We start from the raw sequence: 25,361 nt of genomic DNA on the forward strand, positions 1-25,361 counted from the left end.
ATTCAACTTGTCCTCTAAAACTCATATGAGTTGCATCTACTTCTTATCACAATATTTCACAAGTGTACTTGTCATGAGAAAAATAAAAAAGCACCCATGGCCAACTAGGTTCAGATATTTTGCTGGCTGTATATCCCTCTTGGAATTTTACTTTGTACATTAACATAGTAAAATCTTTTTAGTTTTGACATGCAGAAGTCAGTTTACCTTTCTTGTTTGATCAAGGGACTCTTCCTTTCCTCAAAACATGCAACAGTGGTGCAGTTTGAGAAATGCTATTACCTTGTATCAATTCCAAACACTTCCCTGACTTTCAATTCCCTCTTCCATCCTTGTGGACCCATGGTCACCGGCTTCCCATCTCTGTCCTTCACCTGTGATGCAGACGGCCCAGTCTCTGTAAGTACATTATACCCAACTCTCTCTCAGCCCAGTTGCTCACATTGTCTCTCTGCTCCTCTCTGCCTCTTCTTTTCTATACAGTCAAATCCTGCTTAGTCTTCAAAGCCTGATGCAAGTCATACCTCAGCCATAAATTCTTCCATGAAATTTTCCCCCGTCATAGTATCCTACACGTGGCCTCTCTCTTTCCCAATTAGAACATGATCTCCCTAAAGGAAATACCTATGTTTGATGTGTCAGTGTCAGTGTTTTCTTCACTTCCAGCAAACGTGCATGTAGTAGGGACTGAATGATTAGTGTTGAGGGCCATGTTATTGACTACCTGACACAAAGAAATGCCTAGTTAGAGTGAGATATCAACTGCAATCCACACACTAGAATAATGGTATGTTTTTAGAAGAGGAAGAGGCCAGAGAGATGCTCCTTTTGATTCAGATACTTTTCAACCAGTAAAGTCATAACAAGTAGGACAATTCGAAATGATGTAAAAACAAAGCTTTAGGCCACTTTTGCACAGGAGAGTAAAAAAGTACATCCAAGAATACTAGAAAGATTTTCAAAAAGAAGAAGACATCTATTTTCTAGTCAAAAGATAAGCAAATCTCAATTAATTAGTAATAAATAACGTTAGAGTTAAAACATTACTTTTAGTCTATTTTACTTTATACAAACAAAAAATAAACTTTACATATTGCTTTAGGTGTAAAATTGCAAATTAAATCAATGCAGACACAGTAACTTTGTGTGTGTGTGCACGTGTTTTACATACTTATCTATGACATATAAACATATATGTGAACATACTGAGGCCTGCTGCTACAGGTATAGAATTAAAGGGCTTTGTCACTTGTGATTTATAAATACATTCAGTTAAATTGTGGTGCTAATGAGGCAAAAGTGAAAGGATAACTCCTAAGCCAATTAGTTTAACCTTGAACTGGCAGCCCTCTCCTGTAACCCTCACTTTGGTCTTCTTGCTGTCCCACAAAATAATGTGCATTGTAGCATAGGATGTTACTTTACAATTCAGACTGAAGAAGTCATCACAGGAAGGCAGTACATTGTGAAAAAAAACTGAGTTTTAGAGCCAGAACTGAGTGTGCATTCAGTTTCTACACTAGAATTTCTTCCTTGCATTATTCTGGTTAGAATTAGAGATAATGCATTTAAGGAATGCAAAACATAATTAGTACTGAAGAAATGGCGACTACTGAATTAAAAGAAAATCACTGTTTTTCACAGAAAGTCTGCTATATCAAAAAATGTAATATGAATTCTCATCTTTCAAAAGTTGAAATGTATATATTTACCATCAATTTTAGTAATAGCAAACTTCTATCAAATTCCACTGTACATCCACCTGTTTTGGAGATAGGGTTTGTCATCACTGCTGGCATGGACAGATGGACATATGAGATCAGCTCAATCAATGTTGATTTAAAACAAAGATAAGTGTTAGATTGCCATTTTGCTTTTCAAAGTATTATATGTCCTTTTTTTCCCAAAAGCACTAAAGATGTAGATCTGGATTCCAGTTGCAACATACTGACAAAATTGTCAAACTCCTAATTAGTGCAATTTTACTTATTTTTTTCTGTTTGTTCCTCATTAGTAGCTACTCTTTGTAATTCAAACCTGAAGTGAAATATCCTGAAGGCATCTGTCAGAGATTCTTAGGTGTTCAGCAACACTTAACAGCAAAAATATAAATGACCGTTTTTGGATTTTAATACATTTTTTTAAAATGCAGGCATTATTACAAAATTAAATGATTTCAATTTCCTCTTTTATAGACATTGTATCTACCTTTGACATAACTTTAATACACCATTAGCAAAATTAAGACAAATTTAGCTTTACATTTTTATGTCATATAAAATATTCTTAAAATAATGTCTTTGCTATCATTTATCAGTATATTAAAGCATTCATTAAAAAGTATGACCGTCTACGGCCATGCTACCCTGAACAAGCCCGATCCCGTCTGATCTCAGAAGCTAACCAGTGTTGGGCCTGGTTAGTACTTGGATGGGAGACCATCTAGGATCACCAGGTGCTGTAGGCATAAAAAATAAAAAAATAAGGGATTGTAAACTGACAAGGTCCTTGCAATCTGTGAGGTCAACCAAGGGTTGCCTCGCCAAAAACAAACAAACAAACAAAAAAGTATGACACGACAAATTCTCTTCAAACAAGATCGCTTGAAATTTTTCATCCGCTACAAGAAAAAAATGTGTTCCTCTTTTTTTCTGTATTCATTTCTCATTGAAACACCAAAATTAAATATAAAAAAAAAGAGTAAATGGAAATTAAGGAGGTATTATTTTATGAGGGCAATATGGTAACATGAAAATTTCTCGATATATGCACTCCAGTTATCATAATTGAGTTTTAAGAACATGACAAAGAACTTTTAGCAGATATTTCCTCTTAACTTCAGACTTAATTCATAGACACTTTTAAAATATTTACATTTATTTACATTAATACATTATATTATCAACTTTCTTTGTTTAGTTGTATGATGTATTAGCAAACAGTTTTAATATGACAAAGCTAAATTACCACAAAGCAAAATAAGTTTAATATTTCTATATTATATCATATTTTGAAGTGTCCCTCAATATATTTTCAACATAGTACAAAATAGAAACAAACTAATTTTCTGGTTAATGTTTCATAAATTATACAGCAAATCACTGTTTCTCTAATTTCCTCAATGCTAAAGTGGAACTGAATAGTCTTTTAACATTTGATTTTGGATGACTTTAGACTGTAATACTGAATTACTGTAAGGTAACAAGATAATGGTTTATTGAATATTTTTAACATGTAAACTTGGTAATACTTTACGGTGTCAATTTTTAAAACAAGGGCAAAAACTGAGTTATGAGAATTTGAAAGGCAGCGAGATTTCTAATATAAATTAGTCTAAATCTTCTCTTCATAGATAAAGAAATTGTCCCCTATATAAATTAAGCCCCCTGGTCAAGATCATACAGTTAGTATGATGCAGTAAAGCGGCCTAGAATTTTGAGTCAGACAGACCTGGATACTAATCCACACTCTACCCTTTACTGTGTTTTTTAATACATGTTACTGAATGTTTCATGACCTGAGTTTCTGCATCTGTAAAAAGGACATAATAAGTATTTCAAATGATGATTAAATCGAATAGATTATCATGGTACATAAAAGAATGGTAAACATATGTGAATTTGAATCCTTAGGAAAGAAATAGCTACATACAATCCAGGTTTGTCTTACCTATAACTCACCAAAATGATACTCTGCTTAACTTGCTAATGGCTTAAAAATTTAAATACATATTTTTCCGTATAGTTTTAAAATTCATCCTAATTATGTGAATCTCGTAAATTCAAAACCGTACTTTTTGCCACCTACATATCAAACTAGCATAATTAGCTAATCTGAAGTGACTTTAACAAAGCTTTTCCATTCTATTCATTAGCCTTTGCTTTTTTCCCAAAGTGAGCTTAATATTTTTTCCAACTACAAAATTCGTAATAGGGTTAATGAGTGAGTGTGATTCTCTCTGTAAATACAATAGGCTGCTAACCTTTATATCAAGGGGAAATAATTTTTTTAAGTCAAGTGAAATGTCCCAACTGTGATCAACAAATGGACTTTTTCCTGAAGAATTAGTTTAATACAATGATTAAAAAGAAAAAAAAAAGGTTATTCCTTCTTTCAAATAAAATAGCTGTACAGCCTGATAAGAGGAATGCTTTCAATTTTATAAGAGAAACTGTACTTCCTCTGAATCCAAAGAAAACTGTCATATTATTTATCTTTAACTTCTTTATTATGCATTAATGTTAACTTATAAGATAGAACTAGCAATGATTTTCTTAGTTCTCAAATTATCTCATAAAATTATCTTTATATGGAGACAAATGTGGAATGGTGAGAAATAACAGTCCTTTATAGTTTCATTTATTACAGAAAAAGAATACACAATATATATACATATATACACATACGTATATATACGCAAACTTTTAAAACATATCTTTCTATGTTTTCCCAAAGATTAATTTATTCTATTGTATATGCTACCAACAGATGAAGGGCCTTAAACATTTTTACTCACGTTTTGCTAATGACAAAACTCAATTCCAGAGATTTTTCCACTATGTGAAAATATGACTGACACACAGTATTCCTAGTTGCTAAAAGTAAATGGAAACATCCATATAAGTTACACAAGACCAAAATTAATTTGGATCCAACAATGACTATTCCTTTGGAATACAGTACTCTGACATTTTTCCTCCAGAATCACAGATCATTTGTTAAATGTCCTATAACTGCTAACCATGGGGATAAAAAAAAATAGAACACAAAAATGTTGTAGAGATTAAAAGCAATGTGAAAGTCCCAGATGAATCAAAGGTACACAGTAATGATTGACACTTCAATAAAAGTACATTCTAACACCCTCTTTCTCTCCTTTCCTAAAAGGTTCAAAAATAAAGTGTGTATTGATTTTAGCCAGCTGGAAGAAACTTTTACCATTCCCAAAAGCAAAGAGCAAAACAGGATCTCAATCTCTGACTATAATAAGCAAGCATGCATGTAAATACCAAGGTAGTGTCTGTGGAGGTAATGAGAGCCACAGGATAAGTGATAAGCCAATACTCTATTTTGTTAAGCAACGAATTAAACAGGTGTCCCTTAAGAAACTCAGAACCGAAATCTCCTGCAAGTGCTCCTTTCAGAAAGGTCACAGCTTCCTGAAAAGGTGCATAGTCCCCATTTCTTATTCCTGAAACTATACTTCTAAGACAAAATTGACTCTAAGGAGTATACATTATTATCCCCAATGTCCATATAAAGAAACTGCCTACATGTACAATGACAATTGGCAACATGCAGCAGAATCCATACCTACACTCCAAAGTCCAAATTCTTAACCAAAATTACCATAACAGTCTCCATACTACCAGCACACGCTCATTTTAAACTGTTCTCATTTTTCTACTTTAGTCTCAAAAGAATTATGGTACACATGAATTATTTCTTGGTTTGTCATATGAATAAAGAGAGACTTTGGTAGCGTTGTAAATCCTGTAGAGAATTACTAAAAGAATATAAAGACCCACTTAATTAAAATACAATTTCTTATCTTTTTTCTGATTTACATGTGATTTTTTTTTCTCAGTTGGTAATTACGCAACACTGAAAGCTTAAACATACCACTATGAAACAAATGAAAAAAAGGGTCTGGTGAAAATCTCTCTACTCATATTTTTAACTGCATGGTAATGGTTTTTAAATACATCTATACAAAAAAATGCTGCATGGAATTATAGAGTTCTAAGACCCCCTGAGGACCATCTATTGGCTCCACATAGGTCCAGGTACAACTCTGTTTTTAATGGATACCGGAAAGTGCAAAGCAAATGATTATTATTAACTTATTTTTACATATTTGCAGCCTGGCTCAGAGGCTCAACTCGTTATATCACATTTCCTCTTTTCTGAAGTATTTCTTAAAGATATATGTATCTAGTTTGACAGTAGCTCTCACATCAGTCTCACTCTACCATCAAGCCCACACTTAATATCTGGGGAAAGTAAAACAGTGGAGGGCCAAGGCTGTCGCCTGCAGCTGGCTCCAGGAGTTCGCTTCTGGTAAGGCATGTGCCTCCACACAGAAAGAAAAGGACTCTGAGAAACCTGACAGAGAGGGGCACCTCTCTGGGGAACTGGGAAACTAACCCTGACCAAGCTAGTAGGGTCCAAGAGTAAATTCTAAGTTCTGCTTACCCATCCTCACTTTTCCTATAGTAGGATGGCCCGGGTTTGCTCCTGATCAAGTCTGAGATAAATTTATTCAGAAGCATCTACTGTTCTATCCAGAAATGTCAGTACGTTTAAGAATTAAGTGTTGTTTCACCAACACCCATCTTTCTCTCCATCCCAGTTTAAATTAAGCCTGGGGAAAAAAAAGTGCTTGTTACCAGTTTAAGGCAAAGACACATTTTAAACTTCCAAGGTATTTGCTCAAACTCAACCAGCTATACTTTTCTAAGATTTCTGGTCCTATATTAAGTTTTGATCAGAAACAGCAGACTTTCACACATGCAAATTACAGACAAAACCACATACTGAGATTTATTTTAAATGTTAACTTAATGAAGTATTCACGTTAAAATATGATTATCCCAAATGGTACACTTTCTATAACCAATAAACACTAAATAGAAGATCCCCGCGATAATACTTTTTAGCATAAAAAATTCTATATGTGTGAAGCAGATGGTCAATGTCACCTTGGCACCATTTCACCATCTGTTCTTGATGTCGCTAATTAAGTCCAGAGTGTTCCTTTAAGATTCAAGAAAGATAATAATACTGTCGAAGCCTACGGTGGCCCCCAAGAGTGAGCTCTCCCAACATGTGAAATACATACCCAAGCACCTTCAAGGGTAACAACTTATCTACAATATATATATCTATTTTAATTTCATTTTGTTAAATAACATCTATATAAAAACATTTATCTCAATAGTACCCCACAGATAGCTTAACAAGAAGAAAAATGATTTTTAAAAATTTGTACAGCAGGTCTTCAAATAACATCATTTCCTTATGCCATTGATGAGAAAAAAATATTGATTTCCAGCAGGAGCCACTGTCTGCGTGGAGTTTGCTCGCTCTTCCCATGTCTGTGTGGGTTTTTCTGTGAGGGACTCTGGTTTCCTCCCACATTCCAAAGCTAGGCATGTGAGGTGGACTGGCATGCCTACATGGTCCCCATCTGAGGGAGTGTGAATACGGGTGTGATGCGCCCTGCAATAAAAGGGTGTCTGGTCCAAGGAGGGTCTCACCTTGCGCCCTGAGCTGCCAGGCTTAGGCCACTCATGACCCTGACCTGGAATAACTGGACTGGAAAATAAGCATCTTACTCGTTTTTATGACTCTTTCTTAAATGTATAAATAGCTCAAATTTATTCCAATGTTTACTATTAGAAGTGTTTTGGGTCTTTATTTAGAAATTTAATGATGTTTTTATGACCAGAAATATGTCGTAGGAACTTAACTCTTATTTATATCGATCGGCCTATGGTAAAACTGATTTCATTGTGCATTGTTTCTCTTAAAGTCAGAGTTTCTAAGAACTTATCAATGACATTAAATGAGGATTTATTATATTTAAAAAAAAAAAGGACACAGAGAATAGATAATAGATTGCATATACCACAGGAGTAAACATAAGAAAAACAACAAAGTTTAAACACTCTTGATGAGTCTGTTTTCCATTTGCTATTAGAGAGCATGAAGCATGTTGATGAAGGAAAATCTTCACAGCATCCTGGCTAAAAATTCAATTTAGTACAAAAATGGGTATATTTTGTACTGTCATATAAACTTTATTTTTTTAAATACTTATTGTACTAAAAAATGCAAAAATTAAATCTATATTACTTATTAGACCTTATATATTTAAGACCATCTGAATGCAATAAATATTATTCATGACAACATGGACAAGGAAATATATTATCTCTTTTTACAAAATTATTGTTACGTAAATGTACTATAATACATATAATCAGCAGTTGTATATTAACTAGATGACATGTTAGCTATGCAAATATTCTAGATAACAACAACAGCACACCTTTCTGTAGTGCCTATGTATGTCAGGCACAGTTCTAGCTGCTTTACACCTATTAGTTCTTCAGTCCCCAAACACCCTACCCAGGGTCAGCTTCGTAATCCGCAGGGTCCCTTGTCAAAACTGTGGAAATAAAGCATTTCCTTTATTTCATGGTTTGTCCCTTTCGGCCTATCACGAGATATTTGCAAGGTGAAAGCAGATCTTCACAGGTGCCTGGGCCCTCTCCTGTTCCCAACACCGAGCACAGGTGCCACTTGCTGATCCAACTCCCTGGCCCCAAGCCCAGGCCGCACCAGAAGCAAAAGAAGGCAGAAGACGCAGGAGAAGGGGTAGCCAAGAACCCCTCCAGAGAAGTGGGAGGCAGGACTCCAAGCCCCCAGTGAATGCCTCATTGTCCCATATGACTTCATTACAAAATATAAATCCAAAGTAAAACTTGTTATAAATGTTGAGATGTGACCACAGAGCACTAAACACTAAGCACATTCTGAGTGCCAGATCATGTGCAATGTCACTGGTTGCTTGCTCATAAAGCTGTCCCTAACCCGGAAAAAAAAAAAAAAAAAAAAGACGCTATTAATATCTCCATTTCACAGATGAGTAAACTGAAGCACAGAGGAGATAATTAACTTCCCCAAAGTCACCCAGTTTATAAGTGGCAGGGTCGGGATTCAAACTCACATGACATCCTGACTGCAGGGTCTATGTCCTTTATATGATACTAAAAGGAAATTTAAAGAAATACATTTTAGTCTCTAATAATTTATCTAGTCTACTATTTCTAAATGACTATATCTAAAAGGTACATATACAATTATAAGTTATAAAATCATGTACAAAAATACTGGAAAAAATTTTAGACTTTATTCATTTATGTAAATGAGACCCAGATATAGAAAGGTAAGTATTTGCTGACTTTCATTTCCAGAAAAGAAGAAGGGGGAAGAGGACTATATTATATGCATTTTCAGTATGAACACGCCTTATATATTGATATCTGCATTTCGAAGACCTGATAAGTCATATTGAATGCCATATATTTACATAAATATCTGGATCCTAAAATTACCATTCTAAGCGTGACTTTAAGATTTTCAAAAACATAGAACTGTCAGTACTTGAACCCCAAACAGTCACATGACATCTCTCTGGCACTTTCACATCTCTTTTCTGTAACCTATCTTCCTTCCTGCCCATTATCGCCTATGACACCAAACACCTGGTATCATCATCCTATCTAATTATAAGAAGTTTTCTCTTAAATTTCTCAATCACTTATTCCAAAAAAACGTTCCAATGTCCCAATCTGTTCATTCATTTCAATGACTATTTATTGAACAAGTCTGATTTACTTCATAGACTTTAAATCGCATGAGTGCAGATTATCTGATTAAGCTAACACCTTAAGTGATAGATTATGATTTAAATAAGAACTCTAACACTTAATCCTCCACCTTACATTCACACTATTCTGGGCTTTCCAATGAATGACTCCATCTTGCATCACATCGGCATGTATATATGAAAGGTAGAGGGGAAAAGATAGAGCCTGTCTCTTATGATCCACCTAAGAAAAAGAGAAGTCAATTCCAGTGTTCTTGGTGAGGGTATGGCAAAGGACACAGCCTAGAAAACTATAAAGTACAGGCAGTCACTTTGTTGTTGTAGTCACCCTTTGTCCCTCCCACCTCCAATTCATAATCATTTAACTTAAGTTTTAAGGTAACAGGAATTTTAGAGTTGTATCATACCCATGCCAGTTAAGATTAAAAAAAAAAAAAAAAATCATTCTATCTTTCAAGATATGTATTCAAACTGACCTACTCAGTATGACTCAGTCTTTGCCAACTCCCAGTAGAGTTTGCTCTTCCAGTTACAATTTAGCAACTCGTACTAAAAGTTTATGCATCTGTCTGAAACACCAAAACTGTGAGGTCAAGGGCTGAGTTTCCATTATCTCTGCATTCAGCAAGAGAACTCAGCACATATTAAGCACTTAAATAAATAATGAAAGAAATAAACATCAGATGTAATTCATAAGTTCGTCATTTCAATTTATATATTGGGCCCACACCTATGATCAGCAAATAAATTATAAAAATTCTCTAAGTGGGGAAAAATAGTTTTATTTCCATTTTTAAAAAACTGTCTTGCATTTTAAGTTTTTAAAAAGAATCACTGATTTGATTAATGCGCTATAACTTTCTTCAAACTCCAAAATGTTAATTATTACAATAGCTAATGTTGATAGTTCTTGACAATATTTCTATGAATAAAGATTAAATAAATAATTCATATATTTTTAAAGCATTCCTTCATACCATGAGAAAACTGGAACAGTGTTCACTGACATCATTCTTACAGAAGTAATCAGAGAGAACGCTGTCTATATGGACTTTAAAGATCAGCTTCACTTAGTAAATTTAATAAGATAAATCAAATAAGTATTAATTAACTATTCCCTCAATTATTGACTCTTGCCCTGTGTAAATTTTGCCCCATAGACTATGTTTGTCTATAATTATTTTCACTCAGATACTCAACCAACATTTAATGACCTTAGCTTATTTCTCTCTCTAAACTATAACTTTCTAAAGACAAACCCTTCAACCCTTCATCCAACTAATCTTTGTCTCTTCTATCATGCAAAATGCAGAGCCTTATATGTGATCAATAAGAAATGAACAATTTGAGAATGCACAAATTCTTCCATTCTCCAATACTGTAATATAAAAGCATGAGAAAAAAAATTTAAAGCAGGAGTCCCAGGATCAAGAGGTAACATTGTTCAAGAAAATGTTTTCTTCATTTTTTTTCTTTGAGGAGCCAGAAACTTTAAAATTCCACAAATCTGAAATCACTAAAATGGAAAAGCTTATTCATTGGTACTTCCAATTTTGTTTCTCCTCATCTCCAATTACCCTGCCCCCAAACCCACTATAAATCCATCCTTAGATGTGCTGTCATATAATATCTAAGATTTCTCTTACAACAAGCATCCTAAGACTTTCTCCTTTTTATCACTGATCAAAACATCCATTTCCTCAATGTAGTTTATGTCACTTTTGGAATACTAGAAAATAACTCACATCACACTGTAATATTTAATAACCAACAGCCCCAAATACTTGTGTTTATTAACCTATAAATAATTGAGGCAGAATATCTTGTTCTGTTTTAAAAAAAGGGGGGGGGGGGGGAATGTCTGCAATTTAATTTGATGGAAAAATCAGCATTTACATCTTTTCCAACTTGACACCTCTACTGTCCCTTCTACTTCTTCATCCCTACTCAGTAAACAGTTTTTATTCTTATTTCACCAGAAAGCAGAGGTTCTTTGTCATCACTGTTATTTTTAAAAAGGCAAAAAACATAATGTCTCCATGTTTCATCAGCTGCTTTTAGGTGAAAATTACATTTTTTTCATTTTTTAGTTATTACATTTTTCAGTGTGACATAAATAGCTCACCTCACAATTAATGAAATACAAAGCCCTGCACTGTGAAGGCAACAATGGGGATAGAAAACAAATTAAGACAGTGACATTCTTCTCCAACATTTTATCATATTTTATCACATTTGTCACATTTCAATGACCAATTTTATTTTTAAATTAATAAAAAGCCCATTTTAACATCTTGCTACCAACTCAAAGTAACATTTCTGAAAATATACAAGTAGTCTCTTATTTAAATGTTAACCCTCTTAAGGTAAAAGCGAAATGTTAAACATTTAAATTGAAGATTTACTTATTCTTTCTCTTCTTTTTACATCTTACACTTCTATGTGGTGCTACATGTATTTAAACACATTAGAGGTATACTTAGCTGGCCATTTTGTTTTGTTACTGTAATCACTGTTGGTACTGTACTAAAGTTTCTTTTTTATAAGGAAAGAAAATAATCCTCATATCTACTTTATTGTTTACCTTTCTCTTCCCTCTCTCCCTTTTAAAGTAGGATAAATTCTTTTTAACCACTTTCTTCTCTTTGGTCTACGCTATGGTCACCAAATGGTTAAAATAATTGGTGAATTACAAATATGTCTAACAGTTTATATTGTTTTCTTCCCTTGAACTTGGTAGTGCTTTTCCATTCACCGTTCTTGCTATGTCAAGATTTTTATTGAAAACACGCACTACAAATTCTAACAAAGGTACACGTATGGATTCTTAATAGAGATTTGTTACCAGACCTATATGGATACTGTTTTATTCTGCTATCAAACTAGAGTCAGAATCGATAGAGTTAACTTTTTAAAAATCATTTAACGTCAGAAGAGTTTCATATCAACCAGGAAAAAGGATGTTTTCAGGTTACAATATTAAAGTCGGCAATGCACAATCTCAGCTATTGTTCATTCTGGCAAATCACCACTGGCTGGCTGATTTACAACAAGTTGCTGCTCACTATATGATAGCCCATAACTGCTAAAAATTTCAAATGTCCATCTGCTAGAAGTATAACTACATGTGCTGTAAAAGTAGAGCAATCGTGATTACTGGTCAGCTCTGAAGGCAAATATTTGGCTAGCAAGGCTGCCATTCACTCGTGTTCATATTCACTAATATCAAATAAACCATATCCACAACAGGAATTTCTGTTTAAACGACCATTAAGAAGTTTGGTGAAGTTAAACTGAGATAGGATGACTGCAGAATTTTAATGATTGAAGGATTCAACAGACCTGTTATGAAACAGCTGCGTGTTGGGAGTGTCTGCAGTGGGATTGTCTGGTCCTGTGAGTAGCATGGCAATTTTAGGGTTGTGTTCTCGTGTAGCAGATTAAGTCATGGAGAGTAAGAGAGACAGGGGGAACAAAGGAAAATTGGCATTTATTGTGCGCCTCATCTGAAATAAAGCACTGAACTAGATACTTTCAAGTATATTAATTTGTTCAGTATTCTCGTTAATGCTACAAAGTACATTTTATCATTGCTATGTTTTTCACACATGAAGAGGAAGAAGCTGCGAAAAGGTTAATTTTGCCAGGGTTACTCAAGTGGGGAAGGTGGAGGTTTGACTCTAAATACCTCTGATTACAGAATTCATCTTGGCCCTGCAGTGTGACTTTCACTGGTCACTTAATTTTTCTGAGACTCAGTTTCCACATCTTTAAAATGAGCTCTAAAGATGCTTCCACATAATTATTTACTCCCGATTCTTTTAGTTTTGCTGTCTTCTTTCTTAATTAGTTCTTGGTGGGGGGCTGCTTAATAGAGATAAGGCGAGTTAATGTTCCAAAAGGAAAGTCATTAAGAAATGCGCTGGCTAGTTACTTCCACCCCATGTCAGATTTAGAGGCCTCCATCCGCACACAGAAGACACTTTGTGAGCGCTCCAGGATCGGTGACTGAACCCTAACGGTGGATCACTGGCCATTTTATTTGACATTAGAATTTGTTATGAGTTTACTGTGAAGCCCACAAATAGTTATTGTTTGTGGGCTGTGTCTATCTTACCTATATATAGTCTGCAAATCAGAGACTACTGGTTGGGTCTATAAACTGTATCACACAGGGTTGCTCTAATAATTAAATGAATCAATATGTGTAAAATACCTAGAGCAGTATCTGGTATGCAGCACGCTCTATAAAATATTATTTATTTTTATTATGTTGGATAATGTACCTCTTCATCCATGAAACATACAGAACATTCCATAATTCCTAACTGTCAATATTAATGGCCATGTAAAGGATTCATGCTGAACCACAAAAATACCTTTTATTTATTTGTTAATTTTTAGTCTAAGAACTTTAACTACTGATTGTGTATTAATTGTATTTATAGTGGCTCCAGGAACATTTTCGACTTTTTTCTATCTATCTTTTATCTATAGAATTCAGAATCTATTATCATTGTTTCCCAAAAGTGACCAGAAATAATTCCTCTTAAAACTGTGTTAACAAATGAAACAGTCTTCAAAAAAAAAATTGTTAATATTACATCCTACTTGTCCAGAGGCAGGAAAGCAAACAAAATTGCCTGCAGACAACTGGTATTCAATAAATATTTGCTGTAAGAACAAACCAATATATAAATGAACAAATATTTTTTTAAAAAAGAAAGCATGATTCCAGTAGTAGTAAACATTCAAAACAACAAAAAGTCATCTAGAAAAACAAAATCCCAACTTCAATCAAGAATACAAAAAAACACTAAATCTTAAATATAAATACTAAATTCTCATAAATTTATTGATTAAAAAAAAAAAAAAAAAAACACCGTAAAATATAGCAGCCAAGGAAAACTTCACGAAACTTCACTAAAAAATGTGGACATTGTAGAGGATACATAAGGAACTACCCAAATGGATTATCACTGAAATGAAGGAACTAGTCTACATCTCCATGGTCAATTTGCCCAGATTTTCTGATGAAGCAATGAACCACCAACAAACAGAAGAAAAAGGGCACTAGACAAGAGGCTGCTGCACTGCCACAAGTGAGTCTTCCTCTCAGACAGGAAGGTAATCATATGTCCCCTCAAATCTGTCACTGTTTCAGACACTGACTTCCCACGTGGAAACACAGTAGATACCACCTAAATGCCTCTGCTTTGATGGGAAAGGTGTGATTTTGACACATAACCATAAGTCTCTCTCTCCATGGGGAATTATTCATTCCTTTGAATTTTCTCTTTTATTTACCTGCTGTTGAGCTAAACCATTTGTCTGCCACCATTCATTTCCAGTTCTCTTCCTCCTTCCACTCCCCAAAGAGTCACAGTGAGTTTTCCTTTGATAAAACTCAGAAAGGTGAAAGCCTGGCAATGAAGTCTTCAGTTTCCTTTCTTGAAAGAAATTAAATCTCTGGGAAATTAATCCTTGTTGAGAAGAAAACAAGTGTACTGTGGATTCTGGAAACTCAACAAACCACTCTACATCAGGACTTTCAGCCAAGTCTTCATAGTGCTAAAGGAAGCATCTAGTACATGCCCATAATCAGAGATCAGGTTTCTTTTCTGAGTCTTCAGCTGACTCCATCTAGAGAGCAGATTATACCTTTAATCTCTGCTCTGGGTTTCCCCATCTACCAAAAATGGGAACCAGAGGTTTTCTTCAGTTTATATTTAAATACTTTTATTACTCTGCCCACTTCCTTCTCTTTACTCTGAAGAAAACAACACTACAAGTTCTTTGCTCCTCTTCTATTATCACTCCACCATACCACATGCCAACTGTTTCCTCTCGTGCATCCTTGAAATAAATTCAACTTTGGAAACTACTTAGAACATGGGTCATGAACCCAGCTGTTATAAACTTTACTGCTGAGCATTTTTTCTTTTAGTTCATGGTTTCATTGTTCCTCTCCTACTTGTCAGGTTGGCAATCATTCGTTCAACAAATGTCCACAATGAGCTTGCATGCCATGCTGGCCGAGATCACCAGGAAGATCAGTGAATCCCAGCAACTTTGCCCCCTTCCACTCCCATGCCCAGTCCCCAAAGTGTGGGCCTTGACCTCAGAGCTGCCAGCTTTGTTATACCAGGCAAGAATTTTCTTTCATGAGAGCTAAAAATGAAATATCTGAGTACTAGCCTAACAAATGGATTCATCCGAGGATATCTGGCATGACATAAAAGTAACTTGGTTAGGATTATAAAGCAACTCCAGACTTATCCATAGTGCTACACCGAAATCATTATGGTCATAACAACTTAAAAATTCTGAAAGGTGTTTTGTATTCCTTGGATCAAAAACCACCACACCAACTGAGAAGACGCTGACTTTTTATAAGGGCAGTAGATCCAGACTGGCAAACTGAAATAAGTATGTGACCCTTCTGGCATAAGCAACCTTCTCTCAGGCTGTTGCATTCTGCATCTGCTGCCACTCCATTAGACTCATGTCTCCATGAGGGTCTATGCGAGCCACACGACTTGTTTCCAAAACATATGCTAATAAAATGCTAAGGCAGAGAACTTAAGATACTTCCAGACCACTTTTAATACTTCGTACTCTTTCCTTTCATGGCAGAAACTGCTGCTCTCGGCCCCAGCCTATTTTAGCCAGATGACCAGTTTAGAAAGCATTATTGTAAAATGCAGTTTTACTGAGGCCAGCTTCTCTTAATGACTCATCTTCAGCTGCACAGGCTTCTGAAGACATGCTGCATACCAACAAGAAAGGTGCAAAATTGCTATTTTAATAAAGATCTTGGCATCATGGGGATTCATACTATCTCTTATTTAAATTTTCCCTTAGATAATTCTGAGATGACAAAAAAATGTGATTGGGGGTTATATGTGTATTAGAAATATAACAGTATTATAGTTTTAGAAATGTAATAACTTAAAACTTTCTACAATACTGGCTTCCTTTCTCATCTTATAGAGCACTTCTAATCCAAAAACGAGAATTCAATGTCCAACACAAAATTTAAATGACCTAATAAACCCATTCCTCAAAATAGCATATCTGATTTCCCAGAAAATCTTTTACTTTCCTAGTACTATTGTGGTATATATGGGACTACCTAAGATCTTTTTAGAATAATAAGGGTGTCATCTAATTAATCCTTTATATTAGAACTTTCAAATAGTCTTTCATTACTAGAGGAAAGTTCTATTTCAACTATAAGATATGACCCTGATGAACCAAATTATTAACTAAAGAATGAATGTCAGCAGCACACTGTAGCTTTCCAGCTCTCTCTAAAATATAAATCCAAATTTCGTGCCTTTTCCCCTGTAACAACAACCTCTGTTCATCTAAAGTAATTCATTCTATAAACTGCCCTCTGACAATCTTATAATCGTTTTTCAGTTATTATCATCAGGTAAATTATTCTCATAAAAAATATTAATTGCTGTTTCTAATTAACATTGTCACCTACTTTCTGATTATTCCTATCTAGAATAAGCTAGAAGAGAAGATCCATTAAAGTAAATCATTTAATAACTTTCACTGTTCCAGGGACACATGAGATCTTAAAAAAAAAAAAAAAGTCACAGAGAAAGCACAGAGAAAGCCAACAGCAAAGGAACAAATGACTTTTAGCTCATAGGCAAGATAACAACATTATCACTAATTTTACTGAGTATTTACTATAGAGCAGTCTCTAGCTAAACACTTTACATGCATTGTTTTACTTAATTTTCATGAAACTACATGAGGTAGGTACCATTAATATTTCCAGGTTAGAGATAAGGAAGCTTAGGTCTGGCTACCTTAGTTACTTAACCAAGATAAAAACAGCTAAAAAGCATCAAAGTCAAGGCTCTCTTACAGCATACTGGGTAACTCCTTCAAGAATGATAAAAGTCTGATAGCCAGTTTTCAGTCATAGTGAATGAGTATTATGGAAAATTCCCTAAAAGGGGAAACAATGTACGTTTCTAACTATCCTTGACCACTCCAGAACCAAATTCCTAAATTTGAAGCCATAGTATGACTTTCTTTTCTCTTTAGTATTTATAAACAAGATATTGTGTTTATCTTAAAGTAACATTATCACTCTATAATTTTTATTTGTTCCAGACTTCTCAGAGGCATGTCCCAAACAATAGCATTTCTTCCAAAATATCTGCAAACATCACACACTGTTTTTAGAACATCATTCTGAAAAAATAATGCACTCTCCTTCAGATAGTACAATTCTTTTCACTTTAAAAAAACAAAATTTTACTTTCTGCAAAGGTATCAATGATCCCATTGCAAAGCACTGGCCAGAGATTTACATATTAGTTTAGAAATACCTAATTAACTAGTGGCTCTGCAAATTCCCAAATTAATTATAGAATTATCATGAGTTTTCTCACACATTCTTCTAAAGATCACATTAAAAAATACTTAAACAATAGTGTGCATTGTTAATCCCACAAATAAATTTATCAAAAGGAGAATCAGCACTAATATTTATTCTCCCCAGAAATATGTAAACTAATTTACTCTACTTACATCTTTCAATAGGATTAAAGCATGAAATATCCAGGGATGTTATTAACCTTGCTAAATAATAACCAAAAAAAAAGATTTTCAAATATTTTTCTAAAAATTATTCAGTGAGTTAAGTATTGACCATGAGCTAAGGTAGATTATAAAGACTGATTTTTTTAATGTAATAACTTTTATATTACATTTTTTTCTTTAGTAGAAAAGGAGGAATTCACCAGTTCCATTCCCATTTTACTAATAATCACTCTACAAATAGGCGATCAAAAGCAACATTATCTACATTTTATAGAAACACTTCAAATGAAGTCAATAATAAGAGTACACACATATACCTCCAGCCTTCACTCTCATCCAGATCATAAAAATATTTTTAGATTGGTATAATCTTAACTCATAACCCTAAAACATATTCCAATTAAAATTACCCAAAATTAAGAATATACATGAAATTACAAAAGTTGTTAAAGTCATTAATTTTTATTTAGTTTTTGCTTGAATTTTTCTTTTTTTTAAGATTATATTTTTCAGAGCACTTTTAGGTTCACAGAAAAACTGAGAAGGCACAGAGGTTTCCCATACACCTTGCCTATACACGTGCATGGCCTTCCCCACTGTCGACACCACTCACCAGAGTGTTATACTAGCTAAACGTTTTTTATGCTGAGAAGAGAGTATTTAGTTACCATGAAGGCTTTTTTTTTAACTAATATCAAAAGTAGCATTTTATATTTTAAAGGCTAAAAGGAATTTTAGAGATTGTTAATCTGAGCTTCTCATTTTAAAGGAAGAAAAGTGAAGCAAGAGTAGGTAAAAAATTGCTCAAACTCACAAAGTTAGATGGCCCTTAAACATTTGAAACTGTGATGCAGATCTCCTGACTCTCACAGATTTAATTTTCCAGGACTATAGCATGCTCCATAACTTTCAACTATACAAAATGCCTTCTAAAAATAATTAGAAAAATGCAAATCAGGTTGATGTTAGCTCTAACCATCCACCTGACCCCTTTACTCCCTCGTTAGTCACCCAGCTACTTACTGAGAAGAAAATGTTCATTAAGCTCTATGCCCATCATTAACCCAGTGGCCCTCATATGTTCTCTTAAGTAGTGGAGGCTCAGAAGAGCCTGAAGGGAGAAAGGGATGCTGAAAAGCAAGCAACTGGGGAGAAAAGAGGCTGAGAACGCACTACCATAATCCACAGCACATATAATGTTAATGCACTCATGACACACAATGCATACACTCAGGTATGTTATGTGTACATATTTCAGAAAATACATTTAAGCTGGAAGGCTATATCACATATTCTTAGGGATATTTTCATTTCCTTCAGCGGTCAATCTTATCATGCAAAATCCTGAAACAAATATGTATTACTATTAGCTACTGCACAATATATAGGCATATGCAATCTTCCATCTATCTCAGAAAATCTTATACTTATAAATGACTTAACTAGTACCCCTTAACCCTGGTTGAACATTTAAATTATCTGAAGAGCTAATACAAAACACTAATGCCTTGACACCATTCCAGATCAATTATATCAGAATTTCTAAGAGTGGAGGCCAAGGCATCAGTGCCATTCTGGTACCTGTTATTCCAAAATACATGTTGCATGTCATTGAATGATTCAGTCAATTCCTCCTTCATAGAGGGCAATATGATCAAGCATCAAAAATATATGTTTAAAAAGACAAAATGTATTTCTTACCTTTAAGGAGGGTAGCTTTCTAAAATTCTGGGTTCTTATTTTTCACTGTCAGCTTTACATTTCTACTGTGATGTCACCTGGAGTTTTTTTAGTTTTAGTTTTGTTTTGTTTTTGCCATGATTAATGGCAAAATGCCAACCCTCCCCTCAAATATATATACGTAGGTCAGAGTCCCCATTCACCACTCGAAGCACCTCTACAGAATGACACTGATCCACTAATTAAATCGTCAGTTCCTTTGTTCAAACATGGAAAAATCCATTTAACCACATTATTATCTAACCCACATTAGCTTTATTGTATATCGTGTCCATTAAGGTACCATTCAAGGGTTTTAGGAAAGTGGAACAGAAATCCAAATACACTCTGCAAACTATCTTTTCTGATCACTCTTCTCATTTTACCAAATTATTAAGTGAGGTCAGTTGGGTTGAAACAGAAGACGGTGAAGAGAGAGTGCTTTGATTAGTGTGACACAATGATTATGAGAAAAAGTCTCTGTCCAAAGCTGTCTTTCCACAAGATTATCTTAATGTACTGATTCTCATACTGATTCACAATTTTGCCCTTACATATAGACTTTGAAACAAGCAAAGCATTTTAATATACATTCACATAAAAATATTTCATTTACATTAAATAAATCAAATAAAGCATATGTCTCTTTTCATATCTTTCTGTCCATATAGTAAGTTCCTGCAGGGGAAGTACTGGTTGTTTCTCTCTCTTTTTATTAAAGACCCAGTGCTTGATTAGTAAATGAGAACGTACTGTAGTTCAAAATTACATTTGAATTTTTGGATTTTTTAAATTTCAGCAGAACTGAGTTTTTAATCATTAAAATAAAAACTGAAATAACTTCTGATGGATATAAAGGGAAGAAAGAAATTCCTCTTTTCTGGAATGCAGCAAGCAGTTACAGTTTAACACATAGAAAAATACATAATGTACAAATGCCCAGAAAATTCAGTTCACTGTGTTGACCTTTGCCCCTCAGCCTCAGAGTTATTTTAGATCCTAAATGCCTAGTTGCATAGGCCAATGACCCGCAATGTCTCACAATGGTTTTGTGATTCAAATAATCATTAAACGAATCATTCATTTAATCACCCAAAAAAGGGAAGCAAACTCAAATACCTACAGGAGCCAGGGGAGGCAAACTAACTGAATGTGTATATGGAGGGAAGAGGGGATAAAAGAAGAGAGGTGGGATGCTGGCGGCACACACTCTTATTACAGGAGGCAGCTATGAAAAGGCAGATTTTATATGAAAACTTTTGGATCCGGAATGTTGGAAACTAATGCAAATTATTTAAATCTCTTTATAGGCCAAATAATTCTCCATGAGCTGGGAGGCAGCCTTCATCTCTGATCTAGATGACGAAGAGACAATTTTTTGTCCTTAGGAGAGGAACAAAAAATGTACATTACTGGTTTCCATAAGCATTCGCTGAACTTTGTTTTCTTGTAGTCTACAATTTGGCAACCCATATTCGATAACTCACTAGCGTCTGCTTTCTTTATAAGATATTCAAGATACTTCATCCTGAGTTTTTCTAACTTAACTGGCCTAAACCCTTAAGAATGTTCTAACAAATACAGAACACAAGCAAAAAGAAGACTGAATCTTTTTTTTTTTTTTTGATGGTGATTCAGGGAATGGATAACTGAACATGAATCACTTGGAAACATGAATAAAACATGAATAAATATAAACAGTTTCTGCTCACTCATGCTTTCCCTCTATCTCAGTCAACATTTTGGGGTAGAAGTTGAATGAAAGGTAAGGAATGGCTAACTTCCAAAGTAAAATGATAAACCAAATAAAAACCACACAAGATTAGCAGCCGATAAACAAATACTGCCTCAAACCAAACATAACCCATGTAACATGATTCCAAAAGAATAAAACTGAACTGACAAACTGCATTCGTCATTTCCTCATAAGATAAAGACAGACCTAATTATGTAATCCAGGTACATAAATCAAGCAAAGTGACACAGATAACTGTCTCTATAGTAATGCAATTTGCATGCTCTACTCAGAAAAAATATATATATTTTTACAAATGTATTTGTGACAACATACTAGAGGGTAAAGGAATTTACACGTTACCTCTTCCTGTACATGAACTACCTTCATATGTACAAAAAGATAGTAGAATAATTTTATTTTTCAGTGTGTTTTCTTTGTTGCCAAGTGCCAATTATAATTCTACATCGTTTTTAAAGCTTCTTACCTTCCCTCATTGACTCTACTTTTCACCAAAACTATGTTTTCTTTCATCAATTCCCATACTCGTATTCCTTTAAACTGTCAAAATATGTAAAACCAAAAAGAAAAATAATAATTACATACAGCCCTTTACCTTTATGATGTATATGTACCACCAAATGTATAAAAAAGTAAACACAATTATAAAATAAATATACTTTTTCAATGAAGTTATTAAATTCAGATGTGGCCCCAGCTATGTGACAGCTACTAATATTATAAAAATTAGTTGCACTATTATAAACTGAGTGACTAATGTCTCTCCTTTAAAATAATGGTGATAACTTGGTATACACCAATCACAGCTTAAGGACAGAATTAAAACCTGTAACTAAGAATTACCTAATAAAATCTCAGAGAAAAGTCAAGGTTGGGACTAACACAAAACAATGGCTTTACACTGATGACTCAGAGACAGTATGATGAGAAATAGGAATACAGTCCACACTGAAGTCTCCCAAGTGAACCTGAGTTCAACTAGTGAAAAGATTTTAAATTAGGGGTTATTTGTCTCAAACACAAACACATTCACAGAAGAAAGGTAAGAGGACAGTTATTCTGAAAAGACAGAGTAGATAGTCACTGCTGTTGTCCTCTCTCATCTATAGAATCTGACCAACTAACTCTTGTCTTCAAATAAGCCAAATACTGTAAGGACACAAGACACTCACCCACTACATTATCACCCCAGGCTGTCTTTTTCCGACCACTGCTAGAGCTACAGTGTGAAGTTGGATAACAAATATTTTCTTACCTTTCTGTTTCTGCCCTGGGGCTTCATCCGTTACCCAGGAATTAAATAATATGTACGTGTAGATTTCCACACCCTGGTACTGACAGGGAGGATTCTATAAAATGGAATTCATTTGCCTGAATCTTAGAAAAAGACATATCAGTAGATAACTCATATACTGCACAGAATATACATTAGATGTAGGATAAGTTGAATAAAACTCTATTTCTACTAACTCAAAAGGTTTTCCTAACTCAGTGTAATATACAATATGTATGAATTATCCACAAATGTGAATAAAGATTTTTTTTCAACCCATTTTTTCAGGGCCTAGGAATTGGCAGAACTTGTGTTACATACTTGGGATTATAACCAAGTGCTTATAACCTAGTGGTTAAGACAATCAAATAAACAATTACTTACAGAAACTATGCTATGACGTCTGCTTTTCGTCATCAGCACAAGGTTTAATAATGGAAGCACATGAAGCCTACAGTCTACTGAGACTAGAAGAGGAAGGTGTCAAGGGATTTGAGGAATGGTTTCTAAAGGGGTGACAGCTAATCTGGCACAGGAGTGGAGGGAAGTGTGTTCTAGGCAGATGCAAGCCTGCAGGCCAAGACAGAAGCCACAGTGGGCCTGGTGGAGAAGCAAACAGGGACCTAGTAATAAAGGGAGCTTGAACTTTGTCCTTTAAATAAAAAGAAACAACGAAAAGATTTTAGACAAATGAATAATATGCAAGGGTACCACTGCTAACATGCTTCGGCCACTGAATTGCCTCAGAATTGCCTCTACAGTAAATACTGGCCTAACATTTAAATACATAATGACATCTAAAATCAGATTCCAGTTAATCTTTTAAAATTTTACCTCATCTCTTATTAAGTAGTTAATTGATTCAATAAATACTTTCTGAAGGTAGAAGTGTGTTTTGAAGAAAAAGAAAAAAATAACTTTGAAAACTGGAGTGGAATGAGCAGTCACTAGGAACAAAGATATAGAAACAGGGGTACCAGAAAGCACATGGCATGTTCTGGGGAGACAAATAATTGAGGTTCCTTATAAGTATAGTAGGATTTCAGTCAAAAAAAAAAAAAAGCACAAAGAACTACAAGGTAGAAAGGGAAATGAAATGCCTTTAAAATTTAGAAACTAATGGAGGCACAACTACAGTATTGTAAACTGAAGAGTGACAAGTTGTATGAGAAAACTTACCATGTCTGCAGACAGTGTGTAGAGGAAACCAGAAGTATAGAAGGAAATTTTTAAGGTTTTCAACTTTTTCAGTTTAAATAAATAATTTCCTCTCTTTTACGGATACGTTAAATAGTCTAAAGTCAATATGGAGAAAGAAAAAAATCTATAAGTTCTCATTAATTAGTCTATTTTCAACTAAAGCTGATGGGAAAGGGATATTACTCCTTTTCTGCAAAAATATCTTCACACAGTTATTATCAGTGGAAGAAGGCAAAACTATGTTACGTTTTAGTGGTTAACATTCTGTGCAGGTACGTACTGATTTGTGGGCCTTGTAGGGAATAATTCTGATCTGTCAGTTCTTACTCTGACTCCACAGTGCTATGGGACCACTAGGCTAAAATCAACTCAAACAGATACAACCATATTCATCTAGAATCGTACCCTAGACATGTTAGTACCACTATAAGCTGCAAGCCAGAGAGAGTAAACAACACAGAGGGTAACACTGCAATCATTTAACTACCTATGAACTAAAGATAATACAATTTCAAATTTATCTCACCTCCATACCTAGACTAACCTAAGAAGAGTCAAATACCATATTATCTTGATAGTATATCAATTACATTAATGTGCTGAGACACATCAGGATTAATATATTAGTCACACATGTAAGTAACATATGCCCAAGACTTTTGTGTATTCAAAATATCTTCCTTAAGCAGCTACGGGAAGAAAGCCAAAGACGTTTTCATGATTGATTTCTATGTCATGTTCATGAACGCGATCTTGGCATCTGATTCTTTTAACTGAATGGCTCATGGGACTTCCTGCTAAATATTTGTCCAAAGTTCATAAACATTATTTGTTCAGCCCAGAAAAAAACTGCTATAAAAATTATAGAGGAGCAGTCACCAAATGTATTTATTATGTCTACTATTACCAAATCAGCCAGCATTTTTCATTCTATTGTTACTTTTTAGTAATCCTATAGCCTGCCTTCTAAAACTTTACCAAGAAGATTGAGCCCAGCTGCTGTGAGATTCCATGGCCACCATTCTCATTAACTCAAAATTCCTCTGCTTCCTTAACTCTCTCTCTCTTTAGCCCTTTCTCTGAATTTTTAAGCATCCCTTCTCTTTGCTAAGGCGAATCTCACACCCATTTTCTTGAAAATGCCTCTTTGCTAGCCCTAGTCCTTGTTTTATCAATTCTGCAGAATAGTTCTCTTACATTTTCAGATTATCCCTGTGGACTGGCTCTTTTCTCTCTTCCTACAAAAGTCTCAGGCCTCCTCTACGCTAAAAAAAAAAAAAAGAAAGAAAGAAAGAAAAAAGAAAAAATGAAAAAGAAAACCCTTTCCTTTGATTCTGTTCCCTCTCAACATACCTTTGAGATTGCTTGCTCTGTCCTAAATGCCTTAAAAATGAAGACCGCCTCAGTTTGCTCTAATTCCTCACTTCCTACCCACCACCTCATTC

At 34.5% G+C, this 25,361-nt stretch overlaps 1 protein-coding gene, 1 long non-coding RNA gene and 1 pseudogene across 5 annotated transcripts in view; 1 reads left to right on the top strand and 2 right to left on the bottom strand.

The window, feature by feature from the left end:
- PPP3CA (protein phosphatase 3 catalytic subunit alpha) overlaps window positions 1–25,361 on the bottom strand; it is a 282,030-nt gene that overhangs the window by 189,852 nt on the left and 66,817 nt on the right. The window lies entirely within an intron of this gene.
- LOC112485588 lies at window positions 2,349–2,467 on the top strand (annotated as a pseudogene).
- Window positions 21,757–25,361, bottom strand: part of LOC112485483 — a 38,299-nt gene continuing 34,694 nt past the window's right edge. The window contains exons 4-6 of one of the 2 annotated variants that reach the window (XR_003048468.1): window positions 23,896–24,011; window positions 22,699–22,820; window positions 21,757–21,983 (exon numbers count right to left, since the gene is read on the bottom strand). This is a non-coding gene — a long non-coding RNA (uncharacterized LOC112485483). Of the gene's footprint in view, window positions 21,984–22,209; window positions 22,821–23,895; window positions 24,012–25,361 lie in introns of those variants that run through there. The other variant, XR_003048467.1, reaches the window with a different exon arrangement.

Source organism: Pteropus alecto, unplaced genomic scaffold, assembly GCF_000325575.1.
Source record: "Pteropus alecto unplaced genomic scaffold, ASM32557v1 scaffold5, whole genome shotgun sequence".
In the NCBI taxonomy this organism is placed as follows: domain Eukaryota; kingdom Metazoa; phylum Chordata; class Mammalia; order Chiroptera; family Pteropodidae; genus Pteropus; species Pteropus alecto.